Source organism: Balaenoptera borealis (assembly GCF_965194805.1).
Source record: "Balaenoptera borealis genome assembly, chromosome: 3".
Lineage (NCBI taxonomy): Eukaryota > Metazoa > Chordata > Mammalia > Artiodactyla > Balaenopteridae > Balaenoptera > Balaenoptera borealis.
In genome coordinates, this window is record NC_138866.1 from 131432692 (window position 1) to 131447608 (window position 14917).

The 14917-nt window shown below is 41.9% G+C and overlaps 1 long non-coding RNA gene across 1 annotated transcript; it reads right to left on the reverse strand.

The window, feature by feature from the left end:
* Positions 1 to 5883: 5883 nt before the first annotated feature.
* On the reverse strand, positions 5884 to 12874 carry LOC309625547. Its single transcript, XR_014242586.1, has 3 exons — positions 8122 to 12874; positions 6426 to 6517; positions 5884 to 6019 (listed from the first exon to the last, which is right to left on the reverse strand). It is a non-coding gene; the product is annotated as an uncharacterized lncRNA (long non-coding RNA).
* Between the last annotated feature and the right edge of the window lie 2043 nt (positions 12875 to 14917).

The following is a 14917-nucleotide window of genomic DNA, read 5'->3' on the forward strand; positions in this document are numbered from 1 at the left end:
ATATCGTAAGGTATTTGTCTTTCTCTTTCTGACTTAACTTCGCTTAGCATGATAATCTCTATGTCCATCATGTTGCTGCAAATGGCATTATTTCATTCTTTCTATGCCTCAGTAATATTCCATTGTATATATGTGCCACATCTGCTTTATCCATTCATCTGTTGATGGGCATTTAGGTTGTTTTCCATGTCTTGGCTATTGTAAATAGTGCTGCTATGAACATAAGGGTGCCTGTATTTTTTGAATTACAGTTTTATCTGAGTATATGCCCAGGAGTGGGATTGCTGGATCATAGAGCAACTTTATTTTTATTTTTTTAAGGAAACTCCATACCTTTTTCCATACGGCTGCACCAATTTACATTCCCACCAACAGTGTAGGAGGGTTCCCTTTTCTCCACACCCTCTCCAGCATTTGTTATTTGTAGACTTTTTAATGATGGCTGGTGTGACTTTTTAATTTTGACTGGTGTGAGGTGGTACCTCATTGTAGTTTTGATTTGTGAAGGATGGTATTTTAGAAGGGTCTTTTGTTTGGTTGCCTTTTACATACACTCTTTTATATGACTGGGCATGGGTGAGGCACACGCCCTGCCTCTGCTACGTGGGAGAGGTGTCGTGGAAGGAGATGCTGGGGGAACCAGTTGCAGGGAGACCTGGGCAAGAACTTTCAGAATGTACAGAACTTACAGAATTGTTACCTTACAACTGTCTGTACCTCTGCCCTCTTTGGAAATGCACTGTTTACCCCCAGTATAAGCAGCTTTTGGCAGGAAAGAGCTCTTTGCAGGAAACTGTCCTCAACTGGAAGCCCCTTTTCTTGTCACTTTAACAGAGCTATATTCTAACTAACCTTAAATCAGGCACCCCCATACTCTACTCATCTCCAGCCCAAGCACACCTTGCAAATCTTTTGATCACACAATACCTTGCCTAACTTGTTGGTTCCTTCCATAGATCAAAGAAGTAGAAGTGAAGAATAAGTAATTAAATGATGACCAGATCTCTTCCCTAGCTTCCCCTTCGGTAATCTCATGAACAAACTGAACAATATAGCATCTAAAGAAAAATCACAAAAAGTCGACAAGCCTGCACACAAGCCTGCACACAGTGGGGGGTGGCGACGACTCTGACCCCTGTCTCCATGATTAACTGAGATTACTTTCCTTTTTCCCTTTAAAAACTGTCATGGCCCAGCAGAATCTTCGGAGGTGGTTTTTGGAGGACACTGAGTCTACCATCTCCCCAGATTGCCGGCATTCTGATTAAAAGCAACTTTCCTTTCTACCAATATTGCTTCTCTTGAGTATTGATTTTTGAGGATGGCCAGCAGCTGGACTTGATTGGGTAACACCAGGGTTAGCTAAAAGGCCTCTGAGAAGAGGGAGCAAAGAGCTGGTGCAGGTTAGGTGGGTGCTTTTAACCTGCGTGTGGCCACAGCCCCCTGACCAGGCACTCCAGCATCACCTGGGCACTGGTTGGAAATGCACATTCTGGGGACTCACCCCAGACCTACAGAATCCAGCTCCACGAGGAACCAGGTCCTTTGCTGGCTGCAGAGCAGATTTCTCAATTGGTAGAGAATTTGAGGGGGGAGGGAAGGAGGTGAGTATTATCCAAAAAAATTTCAATAGAAATCAAGGAAAATATTGAATATTCTTAATATTTATGAATAGAAATGAACAAAACTCACAAAAGGTAAAATGCAATCTCCTAATAAATATAAAGAAATTTCTACTCCTCAAATATAAAAATGCAAATGAGAAAGATAAGCATTTTGCCTATTGTCAAAGATTGGAGGGAAAAAATGAGATAATAGCCAGTATTAGCAAGGGTTGTAGGAAAGATAAAACAGTAGCTTTATATCCTGCTCATGTGGCTGTACTTCATTGAAAGATTGTATTTCTGGAGAGCAATTTGGCAAAATGGATCAAGTAACATACACATGCTTACCCTTCAAAGTCATATTTCACTTCAAGGCATTTGCTTACAAAAACAAAGCACATGTAAGTTTTCTCTACAGGGTTTTGATTTTAGGATCATTTATTTATGATAAAAATTGCCCTTACCATAACCATTACTTAAATGGAAAAAGTAAATTTATTAGGAAATTCATCAGATGGATATTATACATCCATTTCCAATCTGCATTCTTAGAAAATTTAATGACATGGCAGCAATGCTGGCATATGTTACGTGCAAAGAGTGGGATCCAAAACCTTGCATACAACACACACTTCATTAGGAGAGGAAAAAATCAAGTCCTTGGATTTCCTATATCTGGCATGTACTTTCCTCTTTCCTTGCTGATTGAACACTTTATACATCAACTGACCAGCATTTTGAGTGATCTCATCGGGACACTGCTCACTGGCCAGATGTCTAATTTTGGCAGCTTCATCATTGCAATGCTTGAGCAATTATTTGAATAGCTTTTTATTACATTTTGCCCTTATTATTTTATGAAAGAGAGAAGAAAATGGAATCATGCAAGTACTATAGCAGGAGAGGTCTTCCCTAACATAATGAAATCAGTGCAAAGTTGGAAATCTGAAGGGGGCCATTAGCCCAATCACACCTGCTTTGATTTAATCTTTACATTCAATGGATTAGGAAAGATTCAAAATTAATGATGCCATTCATAATGCTGGAAACAAACTTTGAAGATCATGTTTGGAATATTAGGAGTCTCATTAGGAGTTTGTAATATTCTTTGTATTATGTTTGAAGGTAGGAATATATGTATAGAAAAAAATCTTGGAATGTAATATAGGAGAATATTAAAATATTAAAAATGGTTATTTCTGGTTGGTGAGATTACTCTCATCTGTATTTTCTAAATATCCTGAAGAGAATATGTATACCTTTATAATCTGATAAAATTATAGATGTTCTTCTTAAGGGGGAAAGAAGAAAATTCACCCTATTAACTTGGTAAAATGTAACTGAACATGACCATGTTGCTTATAATAAGATGATGCTCTTTTCTGAGCCTGATCCAGCTTGTAGAATTCCTTCTGAAATGTGGTCTTCAGAGCCTACCATGACTCTCCAGGAGTGGCTGACCCCTTAGTTCCCTGGGGAGATTGGATGGAATCAGAGAATCTCAGAATCATCTAGATTGACAGCTCCCCTGACACTTGCATCCCGGTACCATTTATCCATTCGTCCTCATTTGATTTTCTACGAGAGCCCTTCAGATGTGTGAAGGCAGCTGTCCTGTCCCCCACCTTTATTTTTCAGGGGCTGGGATACCCCATAAGCTCTGCCGCATTGTTGAAAGGCATTTTCTCTTCTCAGAAGCATGTGTCTACTTCTTTCCATCATTCCCCCTATGATGCAGTGTTGGGTGCTCTCACGATCTTGGACACACTTGTCTCTCTGCTCTGATCTGCCGATGCCGTTTACCAGATGTCAACCACGGTGGGCACAGAAGGGCTTTGCTGGTACCCAGCACAAAGGGAGAGTGCCTCTATCTCATCTCTGGAGGTGACATGCTGCCCGTGTTCTGCAGTGGGATCACACGGACTTGTGCAGACTGCGACGTGGAGCTGTTTGCTGAGGGATGGGTGCAGCCTGAGTGGGTCCCCTACTGGCAGACAGATACCTCACTCTATCCCTCAGTCTCTACGCTTCCTGTCCCGCCCATCCTGCAGCACAATCAGGCTTCTCCTCCTTAGATGTTGTTCCCCGCTTTGTTACCCTGCGGAGTCTCCCAGCCTGTGCTGCTGTGTCCAAGGACCTTTGGGGACATTCCTCCCAGTTCACAGCAACGCTCTGACCCACCTCCCAGGAGCTTCACTTTCCTGCCAACACTTTCCTGCTTGGTGGCCACACGGGGCAGTGGTTCTCCCCTGGTTGGCCCCCAGCAGGCATTTACTGGTGTGTGAAGGCAGTTTTGGTGTCCTGAATTGGGAAAGGCATCTAGTGGGTAGGGCCAGGGATGTGGCCAAACCTTTTCCAATGCCCAGGATGGTCCCCACAACAAGGAATTATCCCTCCCAGGGTTGATCCTGTCAAGGTTGAGAAACCCTGACCTAGGGGCACGAGGAGTGAAAAAAGAATAAATGTATAGGGATTAGACAGTCTTTGGGTCCACAGGGAGCCCTCAATAGATGGTGGCGATTGTGGGATGGCCTGCCTGATGGTGACCCCTCTCTGCTCACTTATCCCATTGTCCTACCAAACTGCTGGTGGACACTTAGTTTTTACAGTTAATGTGGCTGCAGAGAGGTGCTCAGACCCTACCCAGGCCTGGGCCTCGCCGCAAGGCAGCCCCTCTGCACAGTGAGTCTCCCACGTGGGGATGGTCGGCAGGAAGAACACAGCGCTGACTGCCCAGTGGGTGGGGGACACACACCCTCAGTGCTTGAATTCTAAAACTAAGTGGGAAGAAAAGAGGTTGTTGGAGCACGTTTATTATGAATCTCACAAATGAAAAAATTCCTACAGTTAAGTGAATTTGAATGAGGAAATAGAGAAAGGATTACCCTGTCCTATGAAGGAAACATACATTTTCTTCTGTCTTCGTGTAGAAGTTGGCTGTGACCTAGAGCTATGAAGATACCATTTCCACACCAATGGTAGACTTTCTCAGTGAATCTAGGAGTGGAGAGAAGAGTCCAGCCAAAGGAGATATTACCCTGCACCTGCACCCCTCCAGGGCTTCTAGAAGCATGTGATCCTTGACAGTCTTGGGGCCCCACATACCCCGGCAGTGTCAGCCCATGTCCTGGCAAACTGAAAACGTTTGCATCAGGAATGCAGCTTTCAGAACCTGGGAAGTACTTCCATAGGCAAGAAATTGGATGACTCAGGGAGAAGGTTAAATATTGGCCAAATCTTCAAAGGACAAAAATAGCTTTTTGTAACAGTTCTCAGAGCATTCCTGGGTTCTGGGAAATTTTAGTTCTTAAAATAATAGTACAGGGGCCCCTTCGGTCTTTGGAGCACACGCCTGCCGTGGGGACTGGGAAGGTGGGAGCAAGTGCCTGAAATCTGTAAGTTCCACTGAAGGATGCGGTTGGCTTTTCCTTACGGGGGCTGCCAAAACCAGAACGTGTTTGGCACCCCTGCAGGGGAACGTGTTGAAAGTCCCTTACAGAACCCTCTTGTTTCCTGGTCTGAAAGGGGGATTGTCCTGGTGTAGGGCGGCTTGTCCCCAACATGATGTACTGGCTGTCTTGTTCCCAAATGTTCCCAGCTCTGCGCTGGGAAAGTTGACAAGCCACCCCCCCCCCCCAGTCCCTGCCACCCTTGGGGTGCTCGGGTTGTGGGTCCCAGGACTGACCTGAAGGAGCTCTTGGCTGCACCAGCAGCTTCTCCTGCTCCTTCAGCCCTCAGCTGTTGGAGTGCCTCTCAGGAATGACTAACCCTGTTACGGAGTCCAAGCTTGTACTGCTCACAGCATGACAGGCCAATAGATGGGCAGATGAGGTGCTAAGACAATGAGTAATGACTTTATTTGGAAAGCTGGGAGACCGAGAAGATGGTGGACTTGTGTCCCAAAGAACCATCTCACCCAGGTTTGGGTGCTGGTTTCTTTTATAGAACAAACAGGGGGAGGTCAGGAGGTAAACTTTATTTATTTATTTATTTATTTTTAAATATATTTATTTATTTATTTATTTTGGCTGTGTTGGGTCTTCGTTTCTGTGCGAGGGCTTTCTCCAGTTGCGGCGAGCAGGGGCCACTCTTCATCGCAGTGTGCGGGCCTCTCACTGTTGCGGCCTCTCCCATTGCAGAGCACAGGCTCCAGACGCGCAGGCTCAGTAGTTGTGGCTCACGGGCCTAGCCGCTCCGCAGCATGTGGGATCTTCCCGGACCGGGACACGAACCCGTGTCCCCTGCATTGGCAGGTGGACTCCCAACCACTGCGCCACCAGGGAAGCCTAGGAGGTAAACTTTAAAAGGCTATAAGTTGTTGCAAATATTTCCTGGTTTCTGCCAGACTCTGGATAGGATGTGATAATTTCTTCTTTCCTGCAGCCATTCACAGGTGGGCCTGGTCAGGATGTTTCCTGTGAGTTAAAATAAACAAAGGTGTTTTAGCTTAACACTCAGGCATGGGAGGCAGGGTTCCCGGAGATGAGCCATTATGTGCACTTTAAACTGTAGGCAACCTTCCTTTAGTGATTAACCTGTAGCAAAAGCAATAGAACACAAAGGTTAAAGTAAAAGAGATGGATCCAATATGGAGTCAGATTTGTTCTTCCCCATTACAAACCCACTGGATTTAGGAGTCAGGACAGCCCTTCATATGTTTGAGCAGCTGCTGAGGTGCTCTCAAAAGCTGCCGATGCTAACATTTGCCTGAAGAGGATGAAACTATCACAGCAGTGCACCCATTGAGGAAGTAATCGGGGTGTACGCCTCCTGCCTACACCTGTGGTTGAAGCGGGTGGGCAGTGTCTGCCCCTCACTCACCTGCTCCTGGATAGCAGCTCCTCCCAGGGGCTCGCTCCTGCCCTCCTGTTGCTCAGGGCCTGGAATCCCATTCACTCCGGGTGGTACCCCTACTTTACAAAAAACAAATGCCACGGGGATGAGGCACAGAGTTCATGGTTAGGTAGAGGATCAGGCCTGGACTCCTTGCTTTAGATGCTGTAGCTTGCGTGTCACCTGACAGATGGGGACAGTGGTCCATGCCCCCGTGGCCTGCTGGCATCTGCGGACACAGCCGCCTCAGGCCACTCCGTCTCAGGCCTGGACCCTGAGGCTCTCCTTCCCAGGCCTTCTCTCCTTCTGCTAATGCGTCCCTCACGCGGCTCGCACCCCTCCCAAACCTGGCACAGCCACCTGCCCTGCTTCTCTCTGGAACAACCTTCCACGGTCTCTCTTGAATCTGATCCTCTCTTTGGGATTCTGGTTGATCCAGCTGGCAGACGGGATGCCTTTATGCTCATTAGCATAAGGGGGTTCCTGTCTGTTCCGCACCTTCCAGGCCCTGGGGGAGACTGTGGAGGGTTCTGAGCTCTGCTAACAGCCTCTGATATAGGCAGCACACGACAGAAGGCAAAGAGGCATTTGTGATCTTTAACGTTGAGTGCAGGACACTGGGTTGGGGGTGAGGGTAGGGGTGGGGGAGTGTATGTAACTGGGATTTTTCTTTGCCCCTCAGGAAGGCAAATCCTGCAGGGGTAAGGAGTGTGCTGTGGGCAATGGTGCCACCTAGTGGTGCATGCACAGCCTGCACCGCCAAGTACAGAACACAAGATTTGTTGGAAAAGTCAGATTTAGAGGATGCAGTCACACTTGACTTCCTTTTGAGGTAAACAGTACAAATAGCTTAACCCCAAACACTGCTTTGCTTTTCATTTTGATTCCTTTCCTGGACTTTAAATAAAGATATAAATTTTATCATGTATCTTGCCCTATTTTACACATTTTCCCTGCAAGTGTCTTATTTACTAAAATAAGAAAACTGCTAATGTTTCTAAAATGAAATCACTCTTCACTCTTCAGTCACTTACCACCTAGACAGTAACCATTGCCAAACCCATTTTCTGTTTTTATTGGAAAAATCTCATAAAGAAAAATCTCTTTTTTCAATTTGTATTTGATAGAAAGGTGGTCTAAGAAATAAGGAAGCTCTGTGTCTAAACCTAATAGTCAATCATCAAACATTTGAAGCGTTTAAGAAGAGCAAGGCTGAGGTGTGGGCTGATTGGCTGGCAGGAGAAGGATGGGCTCCCTGGAATTCATGGGGGCACTGTGGACGTGGAAAACAGAAGAAAGACCTGAGGGTGAGGACGCCTCAGGCAGTCTGGGTATCACCCAGGGAGGGTAGGGCAGGGCTGGCAGCAAGCGAGACAGAGAATAGAACCTGGATTTTTAAAACAGGGGTCACTGCTTTGAATTTCATTCAGGAGGCAAAATACACACCCAGCCCATTGTGAGCTGTCTTCACCCCTACATTTTTCAGCCACTTAATTCATAAAGAGAGTCCTAACATTCATACAGAAAATGAATTAAATTCCATATAATATGCTTGGTAGGTTAGATACAAAGATGTTCTCATTAAATTTATTTCTAATAACATTGTAGCCTCAGCCAAAGAAGGCTTCTTAGCAGAAGCCGGCATTTGAAGTGGGAAGAGTTAGAAAACAAAGATGGGACTTACTCTGGCTCTGGGAATTCTGTAAGAATCCAGGAAAGCAGCTGGAGCGGTTGACATCCTGATGACATGAACATTTGTCAAAGACTCCCAGAGAACATTCACTGGCATTCTAAATGTATAACTCATGTGCGTCATGATTCCATTTCCCTTAAAACCTCTGACTTTCCCATGAGCAATTTCTCTTCATAAAAATAAATTGAACTTGACATCCTCCAAGTAAGAACAACACAATGTTCTGTGCCAGCGTGAGATGCAGTCACAGAGAAGTTTGTGGTCTAATAGAGTTTTTGACACAGAGAGGTATCATTTGGACATTTACAAATGAAATGTAGTGCTGTAGAAGGTTGAGCTTTTACCATTTACACAAAACAAAAAAAGCATCTCCTAATATTTCCCAGTTTTGTTTGTATATGATATATCATAGCATCATGGTGCCAAGATTTAGTCCAGTAAATTTATTGGGAAATGTATTTTAGTGACAAATGAGAAGAATTTTGTAGAGATTGAGAATAATAAGTCAAACTGGGTGGGAGATTAATACAGTTTAGCTATTCAATAATATAAGTGTCCAGTGTTTGTCGTTTTTGTGTGTGTGTGCGTGTGTGATCTTGGGTGAATTTCTTTTTTTCTTTTTTTCTTTTTTTAACATCTTTATTGGAGTATAATTGCTTTACAATGGTGTGTTAGTTTCTGCTTTATAACAAAGTGAATCAGGTATACATATACATATATCCCCATATCTCCTCCCTCTTGCGTCTCCCTCCCACCCTCCCTATCCCACCCCTCTAGGTTGTCACAAAGCACCGAGCTGATCTCCCTGTGCTATGCAGCTGCTTCCCACTAGCTATCTATTTTACATTTGGTAGTGTATATATGTCCATGCCACTCTCTCACTTCGTCCCAGCTTAACCTTCCCCTTCCCCGTGTCCTCAAGTCCATTCGCTACATCTGCGTCTTTATACCTGTCCTGCCCCTAGGTTCTTCAGAACCATTTTTTGTTAAAGATTCCATAAATATGTGTTAGCATACGGTATTTGTTTTTCTCTTTCTGACTTACTTCACTCTGTATGACAGTCTCTAGGTCCATCCAACTCACTACAAATAACTCAATTTTGTTTCTTTTTACAGCTGAGTAATATTCCATTGTATATATGTGCCACATCTTCTTTATCCATTCATCTGTCGATGGAGACTTAGGTTGCTTCCATGTCCTGGCTATTGTAAATAGAGCTGCAATGAACATTGTGGTACATGACTCGTTTTGAATTATGTTTTTCTCAGGGTATATGCCCTGTAGTGGGATTGCTGGGTCATATGGTAGTTCTATTTTTAGATTTTTAAGGAACTTCCATACTGTTCTCCATAGTGGCTGTATCAATTTACTTTCCCACCAACAGTGCAAGAGGGTTCCCTTTTCTCCACACCCCCTCCAGCACTTATTGTTTGTAGATTTTTTGATGATGGCCATTCTGAGTGGTGTGAGGTGATACCTCATCGTAGTTTTGATTTGCATTTCTCTAATGACTAATGATGTTGAGCATCCTTTCATGTGTTTGTTGGCAATCTTTATATCTTCTTTGCAGAAATGTCTATTTAGGTTTTCTGCCCATTTTTGGATTGGGTTGTTTGTTTTTTTTGATATTGAGCTGCATGAGCTGCTTGTAAATTTTGGAGATTAATCCTTTGTCAGTTGCTTCATTTGCAAATATTTTCTCCCATCTAAGGGTTGTCTTTTCATTTTGTTTATATTTTCCTTTGCTATGCAAAAGCTATTAAGTTTCATTAGGTCCCACTTGTTTATTTTTGTTTTTATCTCTATTTCTCTAGGAGGTGGGTTGAAAAGGATCTTGCTGTGATTTATGCCATAGAGTGTTCTGCCTATGTTTTCCTCTAAGTTTTATAATGTCAGGCCTTAAATTTAGGTCTTTAATCCATTTTGAGTTTATTTTTGTGCATGGTGTCAGGGAGTGTTCTAATTTCATACTTTTACATGTACCTCTCCAATTTTCCCAGCACCACTTATTGAAGAGGCTGCATTTTCTCCACTGTATATGCTTGCCTCCTTTATCAATGATAAGGTGACCACATGTGCATGGGTTTATCTCTGGGCTTTCTATCTTGTTCCATTGAGTTATATTTCTGTTTTTGTGCCAGTACCAAACTGTCTTGATTACTGTATCTTTGTAGTATAGTCTGAAGTCAGGGAGCCTGATTCCTCCAGCTCTATTTTTCTTTTTCAAGATTGCTTTGGCTATTCAGTGTCTTTTGTTTTTCCATACAAACTGTGAAATTTTTTGTTCAAGTACTGTGAAAAATGTCATTGGTAGTTTGATAGGGATTGCATTGAATCTGTAGATTGCTTTGGGTAGTATAGTCATTTTCACAGTATTGATTCTTCCAATCCAAGAACATGGTATATCTCTCCATCTGTTTGTATCATCCTTAATTTCTTTCATCAGTGTCTTATAGTTTTCTGCATACAGGTCTTTTGTCTCCCTAGGTAGATTTATTCCTAGGTATTTTATTCTTTTTGTTGCAATGGTAAATGGGAGTGTTTCCTTAATTTCCCTTTCAGATTTTTCATCATTAGTGTATAGGAATGAAAGAGATTTCTGTGCATTAATTTTGTATCCTGCTACTTTACCAAATTCATTAATTAGTTCTAGTATTTTTCTGGTAGCATCTTTAGGATTCTCTATGTATAGTATCATGTCATCTGCAAACAGTGACAGCTTTACTTCTTCTTTTCTGATTTGGATTCTTTTTACTTCTTTTTCTTCTCTTAATGCTGTGGGTAAAACTTCCAAAACTATGTTGAATAATAGTGGTGAGAGCTGACAACCTTGTCTTGCTCCTGATCTTAGAGGAAATGGTTTCAGTTTTTCACCCTTGAGAACAATGTTGGCTGTGGGTTTGTCATATATGGCCTTTATTATGTTGAGGTAAGTTCCCTCTATGCCTACTTTCTGGAGGGTTTTTTTTTTATCATCAATGGGTGTTGAATTTTGTCGAAAGCTTTCTCTGCATCTATTGAGATGATCATATGGTTTTTATCCTTCAATTTGTTAATATGGTTTATCACATTGAGTGATTTGCGTATATTGAAGAATCCTTGCATTCCTGGAATAAACCCCACTTGATCATGGTGTATGATCCTTTTAATGTGCTGTTGGATTCTGTTTGCTAGCATTTTGTTGAGAATTTTTGCATCTATGTTCATCAGTGATATTGGCCTGTGGTTTTCTTTCTTTGTGACATCATTGTCTTTTTTTTGGTATCAGGGTGATGGTGGCCTTGTAGAATGAGCTTGGGAATGTTCCTCCCTCTGCTATATTTTCGAAGAGTTTGAGAAGGATAGGTGTTAGCTATCTAAATGTTTGATAGAATTCGCCTGGGGAGCCATCTGGTCCTGGGCTTTTGTTTGTTGGAAGATTTTTAATCACAGTCTCAATTTCAGTGCTTGTGATTGGTCTGTTTATATTTTCTATTTCTTCCTTGTTCAGTCTTGGAAGGTTGTGCTTTTCTAAGAATTTGTCCATTTCTTCCAGGTTGTCCATTTTATTGGCATAGAGTTGCTTGCAGTAATCTCTCATGATCCTTTGTATTTCTGCAGTGTCAGTTGTTACTTCTCCTTTTTCATTTCTAATTCTATTGATTAGCGTCTTCTCCCTTTTTTCTCTTGATGAGTCTGGCTAATGGTTTATCAATTTTGTTTATCTTCTCGAAGAACCAGCTTTTAGTTTTATTGGTCTTTGCTATCTTTTCCTTCATTTCTTTTTCATTTATTTCTGATCTGATCTTTATGATTTCTTTCCTTCCGTTAACTTTGGGGGTTTTTTGTTCTTCTTTCTCTAATTGCTTTAGGTGTAAGGTTAGGTTGTTTATTTGAGATGTTTCTTGTTTCTTGAGGTAGGATTGTATTGCTATAAACTTGCCTCTTTGAACTGCTTTTGCCACATCCGATAGGTTTTGAGTTGTCATGTTTTCTTTGTCATTTGTTTCTAGGTATTTTTTGATTTCCTCTTTGATTTCTTCAACGATCTCTTGGTTATTTAGCAGTGTTTTGTTTAGCCTCCATGTGTTTGTATTTTTTACAGATTCTTTCCTGTAATTGATATCTAGTCTCATATCATTGTGGTAAGAAAAGATACTTGATACAATTTCAATCTTTTTAAATTTACCAAGGCTTGATTTGTGACCCACGATATGATCTATCCTAGAGAATGTTCCATGAGCACTTGAGAGGAAAGTGTATTCTGTTGTTTTTGGATGGAATGTCCTATAAATATCAATTAAGTCCATCTTGTTTAATGCATCATTTAAAGCTTGTGTTTCCTTACTTATTTTCATTTTCAATGATCTGTCCATTGGTGAGAGTGGGGTCTTAAAGTCCCCTACTATGATTGTGTTGCTGTCGATTTTCCCTTTTATGGCTATGAGTATTTGCCTTATGTATTGAGGTGCATCTATGTTGGGTGCATAAATATTTACAATTGTTATATCTTCTTCTTGGATTGATCCCTTGATCATTATATAGTGTCCTTCTTTGTCTCTTGTAATAGTCTTTATTTGAAAGTCTATTTTGTCTGATATGAGAATTGCTACTCTAGCTTTCTTTTGATTTCCATTTGCATGGAATATCTTTTTCCATGCCCTCACTTTCAGTCTGTATGTGTCCCTAGGTCTGAAGTGGGTCTCTTGTAGACAGTATATATATGGGTCTTGTTTTTGTATCCATGCAACCAGTCTGTGTCTTTTGTTTGGAGCATTTAATCCATTTACATTTAAGGTAAATATTGATACATATGTTCCTATTACCACTTTCTTAATTGTTTGGGTTTGTTATTGTAGGGCTTTTCCTTCTCTTGTGTTTCCTGCCTAGAGAAGTTCCTTTAGCATTTGTTGTGAAGCTGGTTTGGTGTTGCTGAATTTTCTTAACTTTTGCTTGTCTGTAAACGTTTTAATTTCTCTGTCGAATCTGAATGAGATCCTTGCTGGGTAGAGTAATCTTGGTTGTAGGTTTTTCCCTTTCATCACTTGAAATATGTCCTGCCACTCCCTTCTGGCTTGCAGAGTTTCTGCTGAAACATCAGCTGTTAACCTTATGGGGATTCCCTTGTATGTTATTTGTTGTTTTTCCCTTGCTGCTTTAAACATTTTTTCTTTGTGTTTAATTTTTGATAGTTTGATTAATATGTGTCTTGGCATGTTTCTCCTTGGATTTATCGTGTATGGGACTCTGTGCTTCCTGGACTTGATTGACTATTTCCTTTCCCATATTAGGGAAGTTTTCAACTATAATCTCTTCAAATATTTTCTCAGTCCCTTTCTTTTTCTCTTCTTCTGGGACCCCTATAATTTGAATGTTGGTGTGTTTAATTAGTTTTCCCAGAGGTCTCTAAAACTGTCCTCATTTCTTTTCATTCTTTTTTGTTTATTCTGCTCTGCGGTATTTATTTCCACTATTTTATCTTCCAGGTCACTTATCCGTTCTTCTGCCTCAGTTATTTGGCTATTGATTCCTTCTAGAGAATTTTAAATTTCATTTATTGTGTTGTTCATCATTATTTGGTTGCTCTTTAGTTCTTCTAGGTCCTTGTTACACGTTTCTTGTATTTTCTCCATTCTATTTCCAAGATTTTGGATGATCTTTAGTATCATTACTCTGAATTTTTTTTTCAGGTAGACTGCCTATTTCCTCTTCATTTGTTTGGTCTGATGGGTTTTTACCTTGCTCCTTCATCTGCTTTGTGTTTCTCTATCTTCTCATTTTGCTTAACTTACAGTGTTTGGGGTCTCCTTTTCTCAGGCTGTAGGTTCGTAGTTCCCATTGTTTTCGGTGTCTGCCCCCAGTGGCTAAGGTTGGTTCAGTGGGTTGTGTAGGCTTCCTGGTGGAGGGGACTGGTGCCTGTGTTCTGGTGGATGAGGCTGGATCTTGTCTTTCTGGTGGGCAGGACTGCATCCGGTGGTGTGTTTTGGGGTGTCTGTGGTCTTATTATGCTTTTAGGCAGCCTCTCTGCTAATGGGTGAGGTTGTGTTCCTGTCTTGCTAGTTGTTTGGCATAGGGTGTCCAGCAATGTAGGTTGCTGGTCATTGAGTGGAGCTGGGTCTTAGTGCTGATAGAGGTCTCTGGGAGAGCTTTCGCCATTTGATATTACATGAAGCTGGGAGGTCTCTGGTGGACCAATATCCTGAACTCGGCTCTCCCACCTCAGAGGCACAGGCCTGACACCCAGCCAGAGCACCAAGACCCTGTCAGCCACATAGCTCAGAAGAAATGGGAGAAAAAAAGAAAGAAAGAAATAATAAAATAAAATAAAGTTATTAAAATAAAAAATAAAAAAATTATTTAAAAAATTAAGGGGCTTCCCTGGTGGCGCAATGGTTGAGAATCTGCCTGCTAATGCAGGGGGACAGGGGTTCGAGCCCTGGTCTGGGAAGATCCCACATGCCGTGGAGCAACTAGGCCCGTGAGCCACAACTACTGAGCCTGCGCGTCTAGAGCCTGTGCTCCATAACAAGTGAGGCCGTGATAGTGAGAGGCCCGCGCACTGCGATGAAGAGTGGCCCCCACTTGCCACAACTAGAGAAAGCCCTTGCACAAAAATGAAGATTCAACACAGCCAAAAATAAATAAATTTAAAAAAAAAATTAAAAAGTAATAAAAAAAGATAAAGAGAAAAAAGAAGAAAGAAGAGAGCAACCAAACCAAGAAACAAATCCACCAATGATAACAAGGGTTAAAAACTATACTAAAACAAACAAACAAGACAGAACCCTAGGACAAATGGTAAAAGCA